Source organism: Galeopterus variegatus, unplaced genomic scaffold (genome assembly GCF_000696425.1).
Source record: "Galeopterus variegatus unplaced genomic scaffold, G_variegatus-3.0.2 Scaffold7033, whole genome shotgun sequence".
Lineage (NCBI taxonomy): Eukaryota > Metazoa > Chordata > Mammalia > Dermoptera > Cynocephalidae > Galeopterus > Galeopterus variegatus.
The window spans coordinates 93,390-109,701 of NW_007733144.1; the positions used below are offsets into that span (position 1 = coordinate 93,390).

Sequence of the window (16,312 nt, forward strand, 5' to 3'; positions counted from 1 at the left end):
GCGTGGTGCTGACAACACCAAGTCAAGGGTTAAGATCCCCTTATCAGTCATCTTTTAAAAAGTAAAAAGATAAACCAGAAAATGGGAGAAAATATTTGCAAATCATATATCTGATAAGGGTTGAGTATCCAGTATATATAAAGAATGCTCACAACTCAATAACAATTTAACGATATGCAAAGGAGTTGAATAGACATTTCTCCAAAGGTATACAAATGGCCAATAAGCACATGAAAAGATGTTGACATCATTAGTCATTAGGGAAATACAAACCAAAACCACAATGAGGCACCCCTTCACACCCTCTAGGATAGCTAGAATTAAAAAAACAGAAAATACCAATGTTGGTGAAGATGTGGAGAAATAGAAACCCTCCCTCATACGTTGCTGGTGGGGATGTGAAATGTGTACTGCTGTGAAAACAATTTGGCAATTTCTCAAAAAGTTAAACCAAGAACTACCATATGACCAGCAATTCCATTCCTAGGTATTTACCCAAGAGAATGAAAATACAACACCCACACGGACTTATACATGAATGTTCATAGCAGCATGATTTATAGTAGCGTAATGTCCATCACCCGATGAATGAATAAACACATTGTGGTATGTCCATGCAGTGGAATATTACTCACCTTTGAAAAGAAATGAAGATGATACTACAACTTAGATGAACTTAGAGAACATTATGCTAAGAGAAAGAACACAGACTCAAAAGATCACATCACTGCTTTTTTGTGAATAACCAGAACAGGGAAATCCATAGAGACAGAAATCAGATTAGTAGTTTGCCAGGGGCTGGGGGGAGGGGGAACTTGAGAATTTTTACTTATAGGGTGTGGGATGTTCCTCTGGGGTGATGAAAAAGTTTTGAAACTAGACAGAGGTGGACGTTGCCCAGCATTCTGAATGCACTAATTGCCCCTCAATTGTTCACTTTAGAATGGTTAATTGCATATAATGTGAATTTCACGTCAATTATACTTAAAAAGTAGAGAAAATTTCCCAGCTGGAGTCAGAGAGGGAAGATGCACTATTGCAGAAAGGTCAGAAAGATGCTGTGTTCCTGGCTTCAAACACTGAGGAAGGGGCCACCAGCCGAGGGCTGCGGGCGCCTCTAGAAGCTGGGAAAGGAGGACACGGGTCCTCCTCTGGAGGATTCAGGAGGAACCAGCCCTGCCCAGGCCTTGACTTTAGGCCAGTGAGGCCCATGTCCGACTCCTGACCTCCAGAACTGTGAGAGAATACATTCATACTGCGTAAGCCAAAAAAATTAATTTAGGTAGAAGAGTGACACTGGTCTTCATTTTTGCAAATTCTGCAATGTCTGGCTTAGTAGAAGACTGCTGGACTCTCATATCTGCTTATTTTTTTGGATGGATGGCCAGTGCAGGGATCGAACCCTTGACTTCGGTGTTATCAGCACCACCTCTAACCAACTGAGCTCACCAGCCAGCCCTTCACATCTGTTTCTTTGTTCAACCTGTTTCTATAAGTTGTTTTGGTTGCCGTACAGGAAGAAAACCCAGCCTCACACAGATAAAAAAGAGAGGAAGACATTAATAGTCTTTTAAGGAATCCAGGCTTTGAATCTTGTTTTGGCCACCTGCCACCAGGGTGAGCTCTGGCTCTGCCCTGGCCACTCTGTGCCTCGGTGTTCTCACCTGTGCAATGGAGTCATTTATTGCTATACCTGGGCCTGAGCCAGGACTCTGTCTGCGGGGTGGGGTTAGCCCCACCTGCTCGACAAGCAACCCAGCTCTCCCTGGGGGACAGCGGACCCCAAACACAGGGAGGGAGCTGTCTTTTGGGTTTGGGCCCCCACTCCCAGGAGGATTTGTGAAGGGATGTGGGAAGAGAGAGGGAGAGAGAAAGCCCTGACCTTTTCATTTATTTATTTATTTGCATTACTTTTTTTTTTTTACATTCTAAGATGTTGTGGAACAGTTGGGGGGGAGAGGGGAAGGGAGAGAGAAATAGGGTGGGAGGAGGAGGAAGGATGGGAGTGTGGTTGAGGCCCGTGGCATCCCCCTCATTTGGGCAGGGGAGGCCAGGGGGCTTCCAGCGGCAACTTGGTCATTGCAGGGCTGCATGCAAATGTCAGGGGGTGTGGCTGAAGCCCTCGGCCCCCCACTGCCCTGGCTCAGGAGCCAGGGGCACTTCCAATGGAGGCTTGGTGGTGATCGCTGAGAACGCCCTGCCCTTACCTACCATTTACTTGCTCCTCAGCAGCCAGAGCAGTGGCCACGGGACCTTTGCACATGCTGTTTTCAGTAGATGGCCCCTTTGTGAGCTTACTAATGGCTCCCAAAGATGTCCATGTCCTCATCCCTGGAATCTGTGAAAGGGGACTTCACAGGTTTTATTTATTTTTTTGGTAGCCGGCTGGTACAGGGATTGAACTCTGGACCTTGGTTATTAGCATCACGCTCTAAACAACTGAGCTAACTGGCCACCCTTGCAGATGGGATTCTAAATTAAGGGTCCTGAGTTGGGGAGATCCTCCTGGATTGTCCAGGAGGGCCCTAGCTGTTGTGATTGGGCTCCTTCAAAGAGGAAGGCAGAGGGAAATCTGACACAGACACAGTGGAGATGGCTGTGGGCAAACAGAGGCAGAATTTGGAGTGATGTGGCCACAAGCCAAGGAACGCCGGCAGCCAACAGAAGCAGGAAGAGGCAGGGATGGATCATCCCCTGGAGCCGCCAGAGTGAGGCCACACCTGGGTTTTGGCCTGGTGACACTGACAGCAGCCACAGGAGATGGATACAGCCCTTCTTGGCTCAGTGTTTAACGAAGTCCCTGGCTCCCACATTCCATTCTGCGTCTGCCCTTTTCTCCCCCTCCCCATCAGAGCTGGCCTGGGTCCCTGCCCAGCTTCCCTGGCCTCCCGGTCACTTCTGCCCATAGCCCCCTCTCCATGGGGAGCTTTGTAAAAACCCTGGCTGAGTCACTGCTCTATCCGTCTCTGGGCCTTGGTTTCCTCCTTTGGCAGGGTGGCAGGGTGGCCCGGTCTGTGACCTTTGAGCACCACTGGTGTCCAGCAGGCAGGCAGGTAAGGCCCAGCTCCTGGGCTCAACCTCTTGCTCAGTCTCTTGCCTCTTCGTGGGGCACATGGCCTGTGCCCAGATAAAGGCCCTGGCAGGAGGCCTCTGGGAGGCTCTCTGGGTCATCCCACCCCAGCTGGGGCAAGTGTGGGGAAGCACGGGGCTCCAGATGCAGACCCATCGGTCCCCAAACATACCCACATCCAAGGGTATTAAACAGCGGCCATAGTGCCACACAGTGCGTGATTCTCTTTACATGAAATGTCCAGAACAGGCCAATCCACAGAGACAGAAAGTGGACTCGTGGTGGCTGGGGCTGGGGAAGGGGATGAAGAGTGACTGCTGATGGGGACAGGGTTGCTTTTTGGGGTGATGGAATGTTCTGGAACTAGATAGTGATGGTGGTTGCACAGTATTGGGAATGTGCTAAATGCCACTCAATGTACCACTAAAAATGGTTAATTTTATGTTATGTGAGTTTCACCTGAATTTAAAAAAACGTGACCAGGGGCTGGCCCGTGGCTCACTTGGGAGAGTGCGGTGCTGATAACACCAAGGCCACGGGTTCAGATCCCATATAGGGATGGCCGGTTAGCTCACTGGCTGAGCGTGGTGCTGACACCAAGTCAAGGGTTAAGATCCCCTTACCGGTCATCTTTAAAAAAAAGAAAAAGAAAAAGAAAAAGTGACCAGGCCCTTCACGTAGCTCTGGGTTTTGCTGAAACACCCTCGGCAGCCTGATCTGGCCCAGGCCTCTCTCTGGTGTCCCTGCTGGCCCTGCCTCTCCTGTCTGTTCTCCCTCCAGGCCTTTGTCCTTACTGGTCCCTCTGCTGGGGACACCCCTCCTCCTGCTGGCCTGGCTGACTGCTGCTTCCTCTCCGGGTTTCTGATCAGAGAAGGCCCTTCCTCCCGGTCCCCATCGAGGCCCTGGTTCCCTGGTTCGAGCTCCCCCCTTGGGCTGGGAGCAACACGAGGCGCTGGACGCCCAGTGCCCGAAAATGAATGAATGAGGAGTGAGGTTTTCGAGAAATCCCTTAGGGTAATCAGAGACTCAGCAGGACGGGAGAAAAGGGTAGGGCCATCACCCCCAAACTGAGTAGCTGTCCCTGGTCCCCGAACCAGCTGCACCTCCTCAGCTCCCCCCACCCCCACGCAGCCTCTGCCCTTTCCCCTTGTGGCCACCTGCTTGCCTGGACACCTCATCTGGGAAAGGCACCTCGTCTGATGTCAGAGAAGGGAGGAAGTGTATAGCCAGGTGGGATCATACCTGCCTGTTCCTGCCATCAACTGAGTCGTGACATTGCACAGTGACATGTGACATTTGCCTTGGTATCTTTGTCACTAGCAGGTCCCAAAGTCCCCAGAAGTGGATGACTCTTGACCCTGACGTGGGAGGTTCGACTCTGACCCCTCCAGGAGCACAGTCCCCCAATTCTTCTGCAGCTGGCGGAGGGATGAGAGTCCCTTGCAACGCGACAGGGTGGTCACTCGCTACAGGGCACAAGGTCAGGCCTCAGACCCCTTACTCGCTGTCTGACTGTGGGCAAGCCAGGTCTCCTCTGCAGGCCTCAGTCTCCCTCTCGGTAGCATGGGGATTGTGCCAGGTTGGGCACAGGCTGCTACTGCTATTTTATTGTCATTATTATTGTCACTTGCTGGATAGGTTTGATTCCAGAGAGGCCTGGGGGCAGGAAAGGAGCCTGAATGACAGAGAGGCAGAGCCGGAGGGGACCTCAGGAAGAGCCCGGCCAGCCCCCTACACTGCAGATGGGTGACCAGAGCAAAAGCCTGGCGCCACGTCCCTTTGCAAATGGACAAAAGACACAAACCTCCCCTTTAACTTATAGTTTATTTCACATAAAACCCCCCAAAGCTCATGGAGATGATGTCTTAACACCCCAACAGTAACCATAATGCTGTTTCTGTTTTTAAAAATTTCAAAACTTGTCGTCAGAAGGATGAGCATGTGAACTGTGACATTGGGGGAGGGGCTAGGGCACAACCATGTGTCACGAGAGAGAAATCCAACACAACTTGATGACGAGGACTTGGGGTCTGTTGCATTTTGGCCAAAACTGTCCCCCCAGATACACATCCATTGCAAAGCCAACTTTTCAGTAGTGCGTGGAGCAGCCCACCTGGGAACGGTGGCCCTGCTCGGACGGAGCTGTTCAAACTTCTCACACCTGCTGGCACAGCCTCCTGCCTTATCAGGGACCTCTCTTTTTTTTGGAGGGTCCACTGTGGCTGAGTTGGGGTCCTCGGCTCTGCTTGCCCATCGTCCACGGCTGCTGGTGATCCGAAGGGGCGGTGGGTGGGCTGTGGCGTAACAGGTGGACCCCACTGGAATTTCCTGTGGGGCCAGGATCTTCGGCCCGCAGGCTCCTTGAGGGTGGGAGGGGGCCTTACTGGTCACTCCGTCGCCACTATAGGCACTCGACAATTAATTGTCTGATTGAGTATGAGTCTGTTCCTCTCCCTGGCTCCTTTTTCAACTTGGAGGAGGGCCCAGTTGTCAATGACGATCAAGGCCCAGGAGTTCTTGTGACTATGGGGGAGACAGATTCATGCTGGAGGAACATGCCTTTGGTCACGGGGGGACAAACTATGGTGGCTGGGCTTCGCTGGTATCTGCCGGAGGCTCCCTGCTCAGAGTCGTCCAATGGATTCTGTCGTCTTGGCTTCAGCAGAGACCCCATTCATTGGGGTGGGAGCTTGGGGCCTTCTGGGAAGGGCTGGCCACCACAGCCAGGAGCACTTTCCCAGAGCACCTTTTGTAAAAGGAGGTGCCGTGAGTGGGTCCAGGGGGAGGTGGGCCTGGGCAGCGGGGAAGTTTGGAGAAGCCAAGAGAGACTCATCCACCAGTCTCTGCCGCTTCAGGCCGCAGGCGACACATCTGGCCCTGGGACACCATTGTTGACCTTTACGTTTGGGAAACACAATTAAAAACCTCCACCAGACCTCCAAATGTGCCAACATCACCAGGGCAACGCCGATATAGAAGATGTCCCCAGTACAGCCCAGTAGCTCCACGGTGGGGTTTGCAGGCTCAAGCCCACTCAGAAACCACTCCTTTCTCAGGGTGGGAGCTGCTGGCATTTGGGGTGGAATGCGTGAGACCCTGTCCCACACGGCAAATTGTTGCACATCTCTGCCCCTCAGCACTAACTGCCCTGGCTCCCTTCTGTCGTTGGGATAATCCCAAATGCACCCCCTGGTCGTCCCAGGTGGCCAGCATCTGACATGTGAACCCTGAATTGTGAGGCTGCTCAGTCAAACCTCAACAGCGCTTGCTAAGACGCCAGCTGCAGAGGCGGGAACAGGGGCCTGGAGAAGGTGCCCGCTCAACGTTTGCTCAGATTCATAGCCACTGAGACACTAAGAATCAGAGGGTACCTTGGGGGCCACTTTCTACAAGCACCATCCAGCCTTTTCTTAAATGCCTCCAGAGACAGGGAGCTCACTACTTCTAGAGGCCACTTGACAGTGTCTGCAGCACATTGGAAAGTCTCTCCCTCACCCACGGGAGATGTGCCTCGTGAATGAGGACCCATTGGTCTAGCTTTGGATGTAGGTGGGACCAGTCCAAAGGACCTTCGAAACACTTGCTTGTCCCATGCCCCGTTGATTCTTTTTTCCAGATCCCTCTATTTCAGAGCTGGCTCCTCAGCCTCCGCTCTAGGTGGGAGCCTGGCGGGCAGGTCCCGGCCTGGTGCTGGGAGTGGGGGCTTGGTGAGGTGGGCACAGTTCATTCCCTTGATAGGAGGTATTGGTTGGGATTGCCCTGTGGAGCGGCATCTGAGTTAAAGGGGCTTGAGAAAGTTCTAGACTGGGGGGAGGGGGTGTAGTCTTAAAATGCTAGGACAAGGATGGTTACCAGCTGATCTCACTTGTACTATGGGCTTCGATGCTCCCAAGGAAGGTGGGTCTTATGAGAGAGGAAGGGGAGGTGACAGATGGAGAATCATGGGTGTCAGTTTTGGACAACCACAGGTGTGAGGTTGGAGGCGGGAAGTTTGGCCCTGCCGGGGGCTGAGCTTCCAGCCGGAGGTCCGGAGCTGCAGGGGCCACGTTCTGGAAGGAAAGGCACAGGAACGAATCCAGACCCAGCCAGAGTGCCCGGGGGTGTCGGTGGCTCCACCCTGGGAAAGGTAACCAGCAAGAGAAGGGTATTGAACTTGTGGCCAGCACTGGCCACGGACAGCTGGGCTGGGGAGAAGTGTGTCTAGGCTGGGGGGCTGGGAGCTGGGACCGAGGCCACCGAGGCCACGCCCTCCCCTTCTCGCTTTCCTCGGCCGTGAGTTCGTGAGTGTGGAAGGGTGCAGGCCTGGGACCCGGGCCCTTTTCCAGGTTGCGCTAATACTGCATCGTTTAAAAAAAAAAATGTTTTCAAGCAGCTAAAAAGGACACTGGGTTTCAGAGATGGATAGAGACTGGCGCTCTCGGGACTTAGGATGACATGGGATGAGTTCTGGGGCCAGAGGGCGTCTGACAGAGGTTTCTCAGCATCTGGAATCTTCTTTCATGACCTTCTCTATTTTCACGTCGCCTCAGGACATGCTGGAGAGAGAGAAGCAAGGACAAGTTCTTACTGCTATTTTTTAAAAAATAAAAAATGTCTTCCACATGTGTGGAATCCAAAAGAATGTTCTAACCCAGCTGCTGAGAGTGGCATCTCCTCTTCAAGGCTCACCACCTACTTGGGCCTTCCAAGTGTGGCTCTGAAGGGGGCCTCCCTTCTGGTGACCCAGCAGAGCAGACCCTGAGGACACGTGCCCTCAGTCAGACTGGAGGGAGGCTCAACCCATCCACCCATCCATCCACCCACCCGTCCATCCATCCATCTGTCCACCCGTCCATCCATCCATCCATTCACTGGAGTGAGCAGGACTCAAGCCACGTTGGAACCTAAAACTGCCTGGGATATAGGCAACTTTTAAAAGGACACAGTTTTTTTCTTGGCATGCATTTTTGAATTCCCTCTTTCCCACAGTCATTTGATATTTTGAACCTTGCTTATGAGGCCAGATGACATTATTTACATAAATGTAAAGTTGTTTTCCAGCCAGCCTGAGCTGCACACTCTCAATGAGGCACATGCTATCCAGCAGGACCCTGAGATAAGGACAGGAGCAGAAACCAGATGGAAAAAAAAAAACAAAAAGGAACCAGACGGAGTCCTGGTGAGACCCTGCACCTGGCTCCCTGCACGGAGCCCCCGAAGCTCACGCCCCTCCCTTTCGCTCTTCATTTTCAACATTCCATTCCCTCAGCCCCTTTTTAAAAAAACCCTCAGCAAGGGCTGGCCAGTTAGCTCAGCTGATCAGAGTGCAGCTTGTAACACTGAGGGCATGGGTTTGGATCCCGGTACCAGCCAGTCACACACACACAAAATAAAAAAGTACACACACACATACACACATACATATATATATGTCCCTCAGTAGACCTGAGTCTTTGAGATGGCTGTACTCTGGCCACTCTCCTTCAGGCTTATTGTGGAGATGGGTCAGCCCAACATCTCTCCTCAGGTCACTGGTATTCCTGAAAAAAAGCTGATTTCTTTTTTTTTGTCCTTTTTGAGACCAGCCGCACCACGCTCAGCCAGTGAGCGCTGTGAGCGCACCGGTCATCCCTATATAGGATCCGAACCCACGGCGGGAGCGCTGCTGCACTCCCAGCGCCACACTCTCCCGAGTGCGCCACGGGCTCGGCCCAAAAAAAGCTGATTTCTATTTTCACCAACATTTGAGATTTGAGTGGTTTGTTTTTGAAAGGGGACAGGCAGCTGGACCTGTGTGCTCTGAAACACATCCATCCATACATACATTTATCCACCCATCCACCCACCACCCATCCGTCCACCCACCCACCTACCAATCCATCCACCCACCCATCCACCCACCACCCACTTATCCACCCACCCACCCATCATCCACCCACCCATTTATCCACCTATCCATCCACCCACCTACCATCCATCTACCCACTCATTGCTTCCTACAATTCCTTCTTTTGTGTTTCTAGTCTTTTTTGTTTGTTTTTAGTCTTTTTAAACATGCCTATTTTGTCATCATCTCAGCACCCCCAGGAGGGGGTCTAATTCTGCTGTTTGTTGTATCTGCTGACTTTCACTCATGGTGGATGATTTCCTTGTGTTTTGTGTCTGTGAATTGTGAACTCATCTCCAGAGGGCTTGGATTGAGGTGGTCTTTTCAGAAATTCATTGAGAACTTGCTTCTCCTCAGTGTTCTTAGTGCAGTAGAGGTCTAAGACCACTTTTTGATGTTCATTTCTCAGTTTGGGGCTTCCTGGAACACATGGGAAGTAAGGCATGCAGCCAGGCCATGTTACCGATTTGTAGGAGAGTGTGTGGTGAAAGATTAACCCTGCACATTCCAAAGAAAGGTTTGGCCCTTGGTTGGCTCCTGGGAATAATTTCTAAATCCTTGGAATATCCTGCCTGATATTAGTGTCTTTGTTTACTTGGGGACCTTGGGTCAAACGAGATAGTCTATATAACAATGTGATTTAGGGTGGGAGCTTTGATCACATGGTATCAGCTAGACCTTTGGAGGGGCTACAGACTAAGATTAACCATGTGGATGGTCGGCCACATTCACATGGTTGGATGGATGGATGGGTGGGTGGGTACATGGACAGATAAATGGATGGGTGAGTAAGCTTATGGGTGGAAGGGTAAGTGGGTGGACGGATGGATGGGTGGATGGGTGGATGGATGGATGGATGGAGGAGTGGCTGGGTGGGTGGATGGATGGGTGGGTAGATGACTGGATGGACGAATAGATGGATGGATGAATGGTGGGTGGATGGATGGACAGGTGGATGGATGGGTGGATGGGCGGGTGGGTGGACAAGTGGATGGATGGACGGACAGGTGGATGGATGGGTGGATGGGCGGGTGGGTGGATGAGTGGATGGATGGATGGATGGATGGATGGATGGATGAGTGGCTGGGTGGGTGGATGAATTCCCTCAATAAAAACCCTGGACAACAAGGCTCAGGTGAGCTTCCCTGGTTGGCAGCACTTCTTGTGTATTGTTGCATATCGCAGCTGGGAGAATTAAGGGCTGTCACACAACTCCACTGGGAGAGGACACCCAGAAACTGCTACCTGGTCTCTCCTGGACACTGCCCCTTGCACCTCGTCCCTTTGCTGATTCTCATTTGCAACTTTCCACGGTGATAAACCATAACCATGAGTATCACAGGTTTGCTGAGTTCAGTGAGTCCTTCTAGTACACCACTGAACCTGAGGGTGGTCTTGGGAACCCCTGACACACAGGAAGGCATTTCGTGGCATCCAGAACCAGGCAGAGAACTCGAGACAGGCTGCAGGGGGCTGGTCCACCCTTTTCTGACTTATATCCTGGGCTTTGGGGGGACTGGCTGTATGTGGGTGTCTCATTCAGGGCTTCCATGCTGCACAGCTCTAGGGCTTTATCTGCATCCTAGTCTATGCAGTGGTGCCCCTGGGGTTGCGCAGAATAACTGTCTCCTCTCTGACTCCCCAGTGCAGTACCCCCACCTGCAATAAGTCATGGGGCAGCTGTCTGAGGTTTAGGGTCCACTAAGACCATCCTCTGTTAAACCCACCTCGTTTCCTGATCTTCTGTGACCAGAGAAGACCTATGGGAAAGAGAAGGCATTTTGGCATTATTTGCCTATTTTTTGGAGCCTGGGCATTTTCCACCATTGGCCAAGGCCGTGAGCCCCATGAGGGCCAATGCTGCTTCATCCTGGTCTGGCACAAAGCAGGTGTCAGCACACACCTGCTGTGTAACAAATGAGCTGGGACAGGCAGTTGTAAGGAAATCAGCTGAGGCCTATTCGTTGACACAGCATGAAACTGCAAATGCTGCTCAGGGTCCACTGGGCTTGGGGAGACTGAATCTATTTCCTGGGACTTATCCAAAGGTCTCTTCCTGGAACCTTCACCCAAGAGCTGAACTTGGTCTCTCACGGACTTGCTGTGTGGCCTTGGGCAGGTGCCTTGCCCTCTCTGAGCCTCAAATTCCCAAGGATGTAAGATGCTGGTAGGAATCCTCGCCCTGCCCAGCTCTCAGGTGATGTAAAGTATGCAGGAAATGGTACGAGGTCACCCTCCCTGTTCCCAGGACTCCTGCACTTAGCCTGTGCTAGATGTGGGGAGAGGAAGTAAGGGACCATTCCTAGAGGAGTCACTGCCCTCAGGGAGCTCCCAGGGCAAGAGGAGAGGCATAACTGGCCTAGGCTGGTATGACAAAGCTCCGACGTAGGAGGCAGACGCAGGAGAGACAGGCAACTGGGGCTCCCTGCTGTGGAGGGAGAAGGCCGGAGTCGTGCGGGGCTGGTGTGCACGTCCCAGGGAGAGTCACGAAAGGACTTTAATCGATACTTGCTGGATTTAACTTAAAGAATGAAAATAAGCAGGGTAGGGGGAAGTAGGGAATGAAGAGCAACTGCTTCATGGGTAAGCGCTTCCTTTTGGGGTGATGGAATGTTCTGGAATCCATAGGGGTGATGGTTGCATCATATTGTGAATGAACTAAATGGGCCAAAGGGTTCATTCTGTGTTACACGATGTTCAACTCCATTAAAAAATTTAAAAAGTGAGATAACCAGGGGAGGGAAGGTGGCCGGAGCCCCGCTGTCCAGCAGAACTTTCTCCAACAACGTTCCTGTTCCGCAGCTGTGCTGCCCCATATGGGAGCCGTCGGCCGCACGCTGAGTTCCCCAAATGGGGCCAATGTGGCCGAGGAGCTAATTTTAAAATCTGACTGTTAATTCACTTCAATTGAAGTAGCCACCCATGCAAGCAGCCCCCCTGTGGGACAGCTCGGGGTGGGCAGAGGAGTGACCAGGTGTTGAGCAAATATTTACAGCGGAGTTTTATATCCATTTTCTCATTTCCTCATTATGATAACAGGCTGATAACCTTGATCGGACATTTCTGTGGGCTCAGACCCGATTTAAGACGCTATGAGCGTGAACATGGATTCCCTCATTCAATCCTCATCATGCCCACTTTACAGATGGCAACACTGAGTCCCAGAGTAGTCGTGGACGTGACTGAGGTCAGAGTTAAGGAAAGGTGGGACTGAGATGGCCACACTGTCCGGCTGGGAGCAGGTGCTTTTAAAATTTGAGTCCTTTCAGGACCGGCCCGTGGCTCACTCGGGAGAGTGTGGTGCTGATAACACCAAGGCCATGGGTTCGGATCCCATATAGGGATGGCCGGTTCGCTCACTGGCTGAGCGTGGTGCTGACAACACCAAGTCAAGGGTTAAGATCCCCTTACTGGTCATCTTTAAAAAAAAAAAAAAATTGAGTCTTTCTGGCTGAAGATGGAGGTTTGCGGGGAGCCCGTGACTTAATACCCTTTTCCTCTCACGCTGCTTGGGGACACCCTGTTCTCCCTCCTGCCCCAACACTCTGATTTTGGCTCGTGTGGGCCCTCAGGGGCCAGTGTGAGCACAGCCCCTTCTGGAAAAAGCCTGGTGACATGGATCAGCCCCAGGAACACGGTCCTCAGAAGCCCCTGAACCTTCTGGCTGTGGGCTCCATGGGTTGGCTGGATTTGGCTGGAATCAACAGCACTGACGTGGGAATCACAGTTTGCATAACCCGCCTTACTCAAAGGCAGCACGATGGCCTAGCTCTATTTTCTGTCCCTCACGGAGGCCCGTCTTCCTCTCCAGCCTCTCCCTGGGGACTGGGCAGCGCTCGGTGGGTGTCCACTCTGGCCCCGTGGTCACCTGGACACTTACCTGTGCTCTGCCGGTGCCGCCTCTGGCTTCTCTTCTGACCTGGGCAGGACAAACTCTGGCTGGGGCCTCACGCTGTGGACAGAGAGAGGGAAGTGACCAGGGGTGACCAGCCGAGCTGAGCCCAGGGGCTCTCGGCTCCCATGGGTCTTGCTGGCCTGGGAGCAGTTTGAAGGTGGTTTTGCGCCCCTGGGATGTTTTGGGTCGGGAGGGTGGAGATGGCCCCATTGCGGTCTGGGATGGTAGAGAAGTGATCTTTTAGGGTTAATGAAGATGAAGCCTGCTGTGAGGCCTCAGCATGAGGCGGCCAGGAGAGGAGGAAAGACCCCGCCTGAACCATTCCTGGAAAGCATTAGCTGCTCCTTGGAGATGCATTTATGCACTTATTAGACGGATGCTGTCGTCCAGTAAGTTTCAGCAGTTTCAGAGGGACAGGTGTCCTGCTGTCATGTTCATCTCTAAGCCAAGCCTGGGTAGGTGGGAGGGATACAACTCAGAAGGAAAGGAGAGAGAGAGAGAGGGAGGGAGGGAGGGAGGGAGGGGTGTTGGGAAAACAGAATAGTTTGGTCAGGGCCCTCCCCTCGGGTCCAGTCGGGTGTGGTTCAGCATCCTTTGTAAGCAAATTGTGTGTGTGTGTGTGTGTGTGTGGAGTTAGTGCGCATGTGCGCCAATGTATCTTTTTAAGTTTTGTTGCTGTTCTTGTGTTTTTCCTAGAGAGAGAGAGAGGAGTTTGAGTGGAGCAGGTGGGCAGGCCTCTGCCTTGGGCATTCGCCGGGCACAGCCACGCTTTCCAACCTCTGGCTCCAGGGACCTTTTGGCCAGTTACCTAGCTCATAGACCTGCATGAAGGGGTCTGGTGACCCAGCCTGGCATATGAAGGGTTTGTGACCCAGTCTGTGAATGGGCTTGAGGGGTCTGGGAGCTCCAGATCCAGCCCTAGCTCAACCATCGGCCCAGTCGGTACAGGATCACCAGCTGGTAAAAGAGCCCGACAACTAGCGTGGTCACCTAGCTTTACAAGGGGAAAAAAGAAAGAAGAAAGTTCAGACCTTATGAACTCACACCCGTTAGGACGCGTGGAGGATACCAACGTTAATAAAGCAAGCGTATCGCACAGGGCCTGTTGCACACAGAAAAGCTAAGCTTGGGAAAAACAGAAAACTTTCCCAGGACTAAAGTCTGCTGTAGATAAAAAACACTGTACACAGCAAAGATGCCGCCTCTAATATGTGAGCTACAGACCTCACGGTTGTTGGCTGGGGGTGTTCCACCTCCTGCCTCTGGTTGTTTCTTCAAGTTTCTTAGGCAACTAAGTGTTGCCATGACAATTATTTTGTTGTTCCTTTTGTAACCACCTGTGTTCCTTTTCTGTAACTTTCTTGCCTGAACAATAAAGACTGAGAGAAAACCCTGATTCAGGGTTATTTCCTAGGAATTCCTCTCCCTTGAAGAAGTCGTTTCCTGGGATTAACTCCTTCTGGGTCTCTCACTGCTCTGGAGAAATGGGCTTTGAGTAATCCTTTGTGTCTCTGTCACCCTGGGAGAGGTGACAAGGATGGCTACTGTCCTAAAAACAGAAAATAATAAGGGTGGGCGAGGAGGTGGGGAAATCCATCCGCCCTCGTGCACTGTTGACGGTGGGAACGTGACGCGGTGCAGCTGCAGTAGAAAATGGCCTGACAGCTTCTCAAACAATTAGACACAATTGCCATGTGATCCAGCAATTCCGCTTCTAGGTATCTACCCAAAAGTGTTGAAAGCAGGGACTCAGAGAGATTCTTGCTCACCCATGTTCCCAGCATGATTCACAATAGCTAAAGTAGAATAGGGGGTGCCAGGGGCTGGGGAGGGGGATGGGAGTGAATGTTTAATGGGGACAGTTTCGGATTGGGAGGAGAGTGTTCTGGATGGTGGGGATGGCTGCAAAGCAATAAGAATGTACTTAATGCCACTGAACTATAACTTACCATGGTTTAGATGGTAAATTTTAAGTCATGTGTATTTAATCACAATTTTGAAAAAAGACAGAAGATGGGAGGAAAGAGGAAAAGTAGAAGGAAGGAGAGGACAGGTGGCAGGGGGAATCCCAGGAATCCTACATCTTTTATGGACTCGCTGTGTGGCCTTGGGCAGGTGCCTTGCCCTCTCTGAGCCTCAAATTCCCAGGATGTAAGATGTTTGTAGGAATCCTCGCCCTGCCCAGCTCTCATGGGAGCTGCAAAGTATCCAGCAGGTGGTATAAGATCTCCACAACTGGGAAGGGCTGGAATAGTCCTGAAATCCTGTGAGTGTTGCTAATGATTACACCTCCAATGAAAACCGAGTCAGTACGTTAGCGCACGTGCATTTATGCGCCAGCGCTGAATATCAGGCTTGTGTTCATTCTGTAAAGGGAGAACTTAATATTATTATAATGACCATTATTATCCTTTACTGAGCATGAAGTCTGGGCCCCTTTTATCCACGGGGGTTACAATGTCCCAGAGTTTTTCACAATAACTTCCAAGGTGGTTGTGAGTTTTTACTTGCTTAATGTCACCCTGCCCTGCAACTAAATGATGGAGCCAGAATTCAAACCCAGATCTGACTCTAAAGCCCTGGCTTGACAGGCAGAGTCCCGAGCTCTGCATGGGGCATTCCCTGCCCATTGGAAGCCACCGGGCCACCCCCCCAAATGACAGCCCAGTTGAGCCGCCAGCCCTGGCTCAGCCCTGACAGAGGCCACTCTGCACACACCTCTCTCTTCTGGCCTTGAGTCTTTCCTCTTCGTACCTGAAAGAAAGAAAAGGACTTCAGACACAGCCCTCCCTCCCCTGGGTAGATACACTTTCCAGGGAATTTTCTTCCCTTTGCGAGCACAGAAACAATCTCAGAGTCATAGATGAATCCACACCAGGCTGCAGACCAGTAAGTGCCGCCCGAGCTGACCTCTTCTCATCTGTTTTTCATGTTTCCTGCATTGACTTAGCAAGCTCTCCCAGGACAGGGAATATCTCTTCCAGGGAATAAATATTTTTGGCTTCACTGGCCAGATGGTCTTCGCTGTATCCACTCAACTCTGCTGTTGTAGCAGCCACAGATAATCCATAAATGAATGAACATGCCTGTGTGCCAATAAAACTTTATTGATATAAACAAGCAGAGGGCCACGGCTTACAAACCCCTGCCCTGCGCTAGATGCCCCAGTACTGCTGTGTTCACTAACCTCACACATACTCGTTTCCCTGTATCTCTACTTCATCGGGAGCTGGGAATCCACAGAAGGAACCTTGCTAGAAGTATACCTGCTGGATAGTGGAATATTATGTGGCCATTAAAAATGATTTCTACGCAAGGATGCACGGATATTTTGTTCATTTGCTTGTCTGGGGGAGGTAAGCTAAAAAAGAATTTACATCTATATTACTGTGATTTTTTTTTAAATTAAAAAAATGTATTGTCACATTTTCTGACAGTAGTGTGATATTTTGAGATATATATTTGGTCTTCCTTCCTGTCC

The 16,312-nt window shown here is 51.4% G+C and overlaps 1 long non-coding RNA gene across 1 annotated transcript in view; it reads right to left on the minus strand.

Annotated features, from left to right (window-relative positions):
- Positions 1 to 4,875: 4,875 nt before the first annotated feature.
- LOC103607001 overlaps positions 4,876 to 16,312 on the minus strand; it is a 16,658-nt gene continuing 5,221 nt past the window's right edge. Inside the window, exons 2-5 of the long non-coding RNA XR_551932.1 lie at positions 15,550 to 15,585; positions 12,817 to 12,888; positions 10,664 to 10,696; positions 4,876 to 7,605 (exon numbers count right to left, since the gene is read on the minus strand). This is a non-coding gene — a long non-coding RNA (uncharacterized LOC103607001). The remainder of the gene's footprint in view (positions 7,606 to 10,663; positions 10,697 to 12,816; positions 12,889 to 15,549; positions 15,586 to 16,312) is intronic.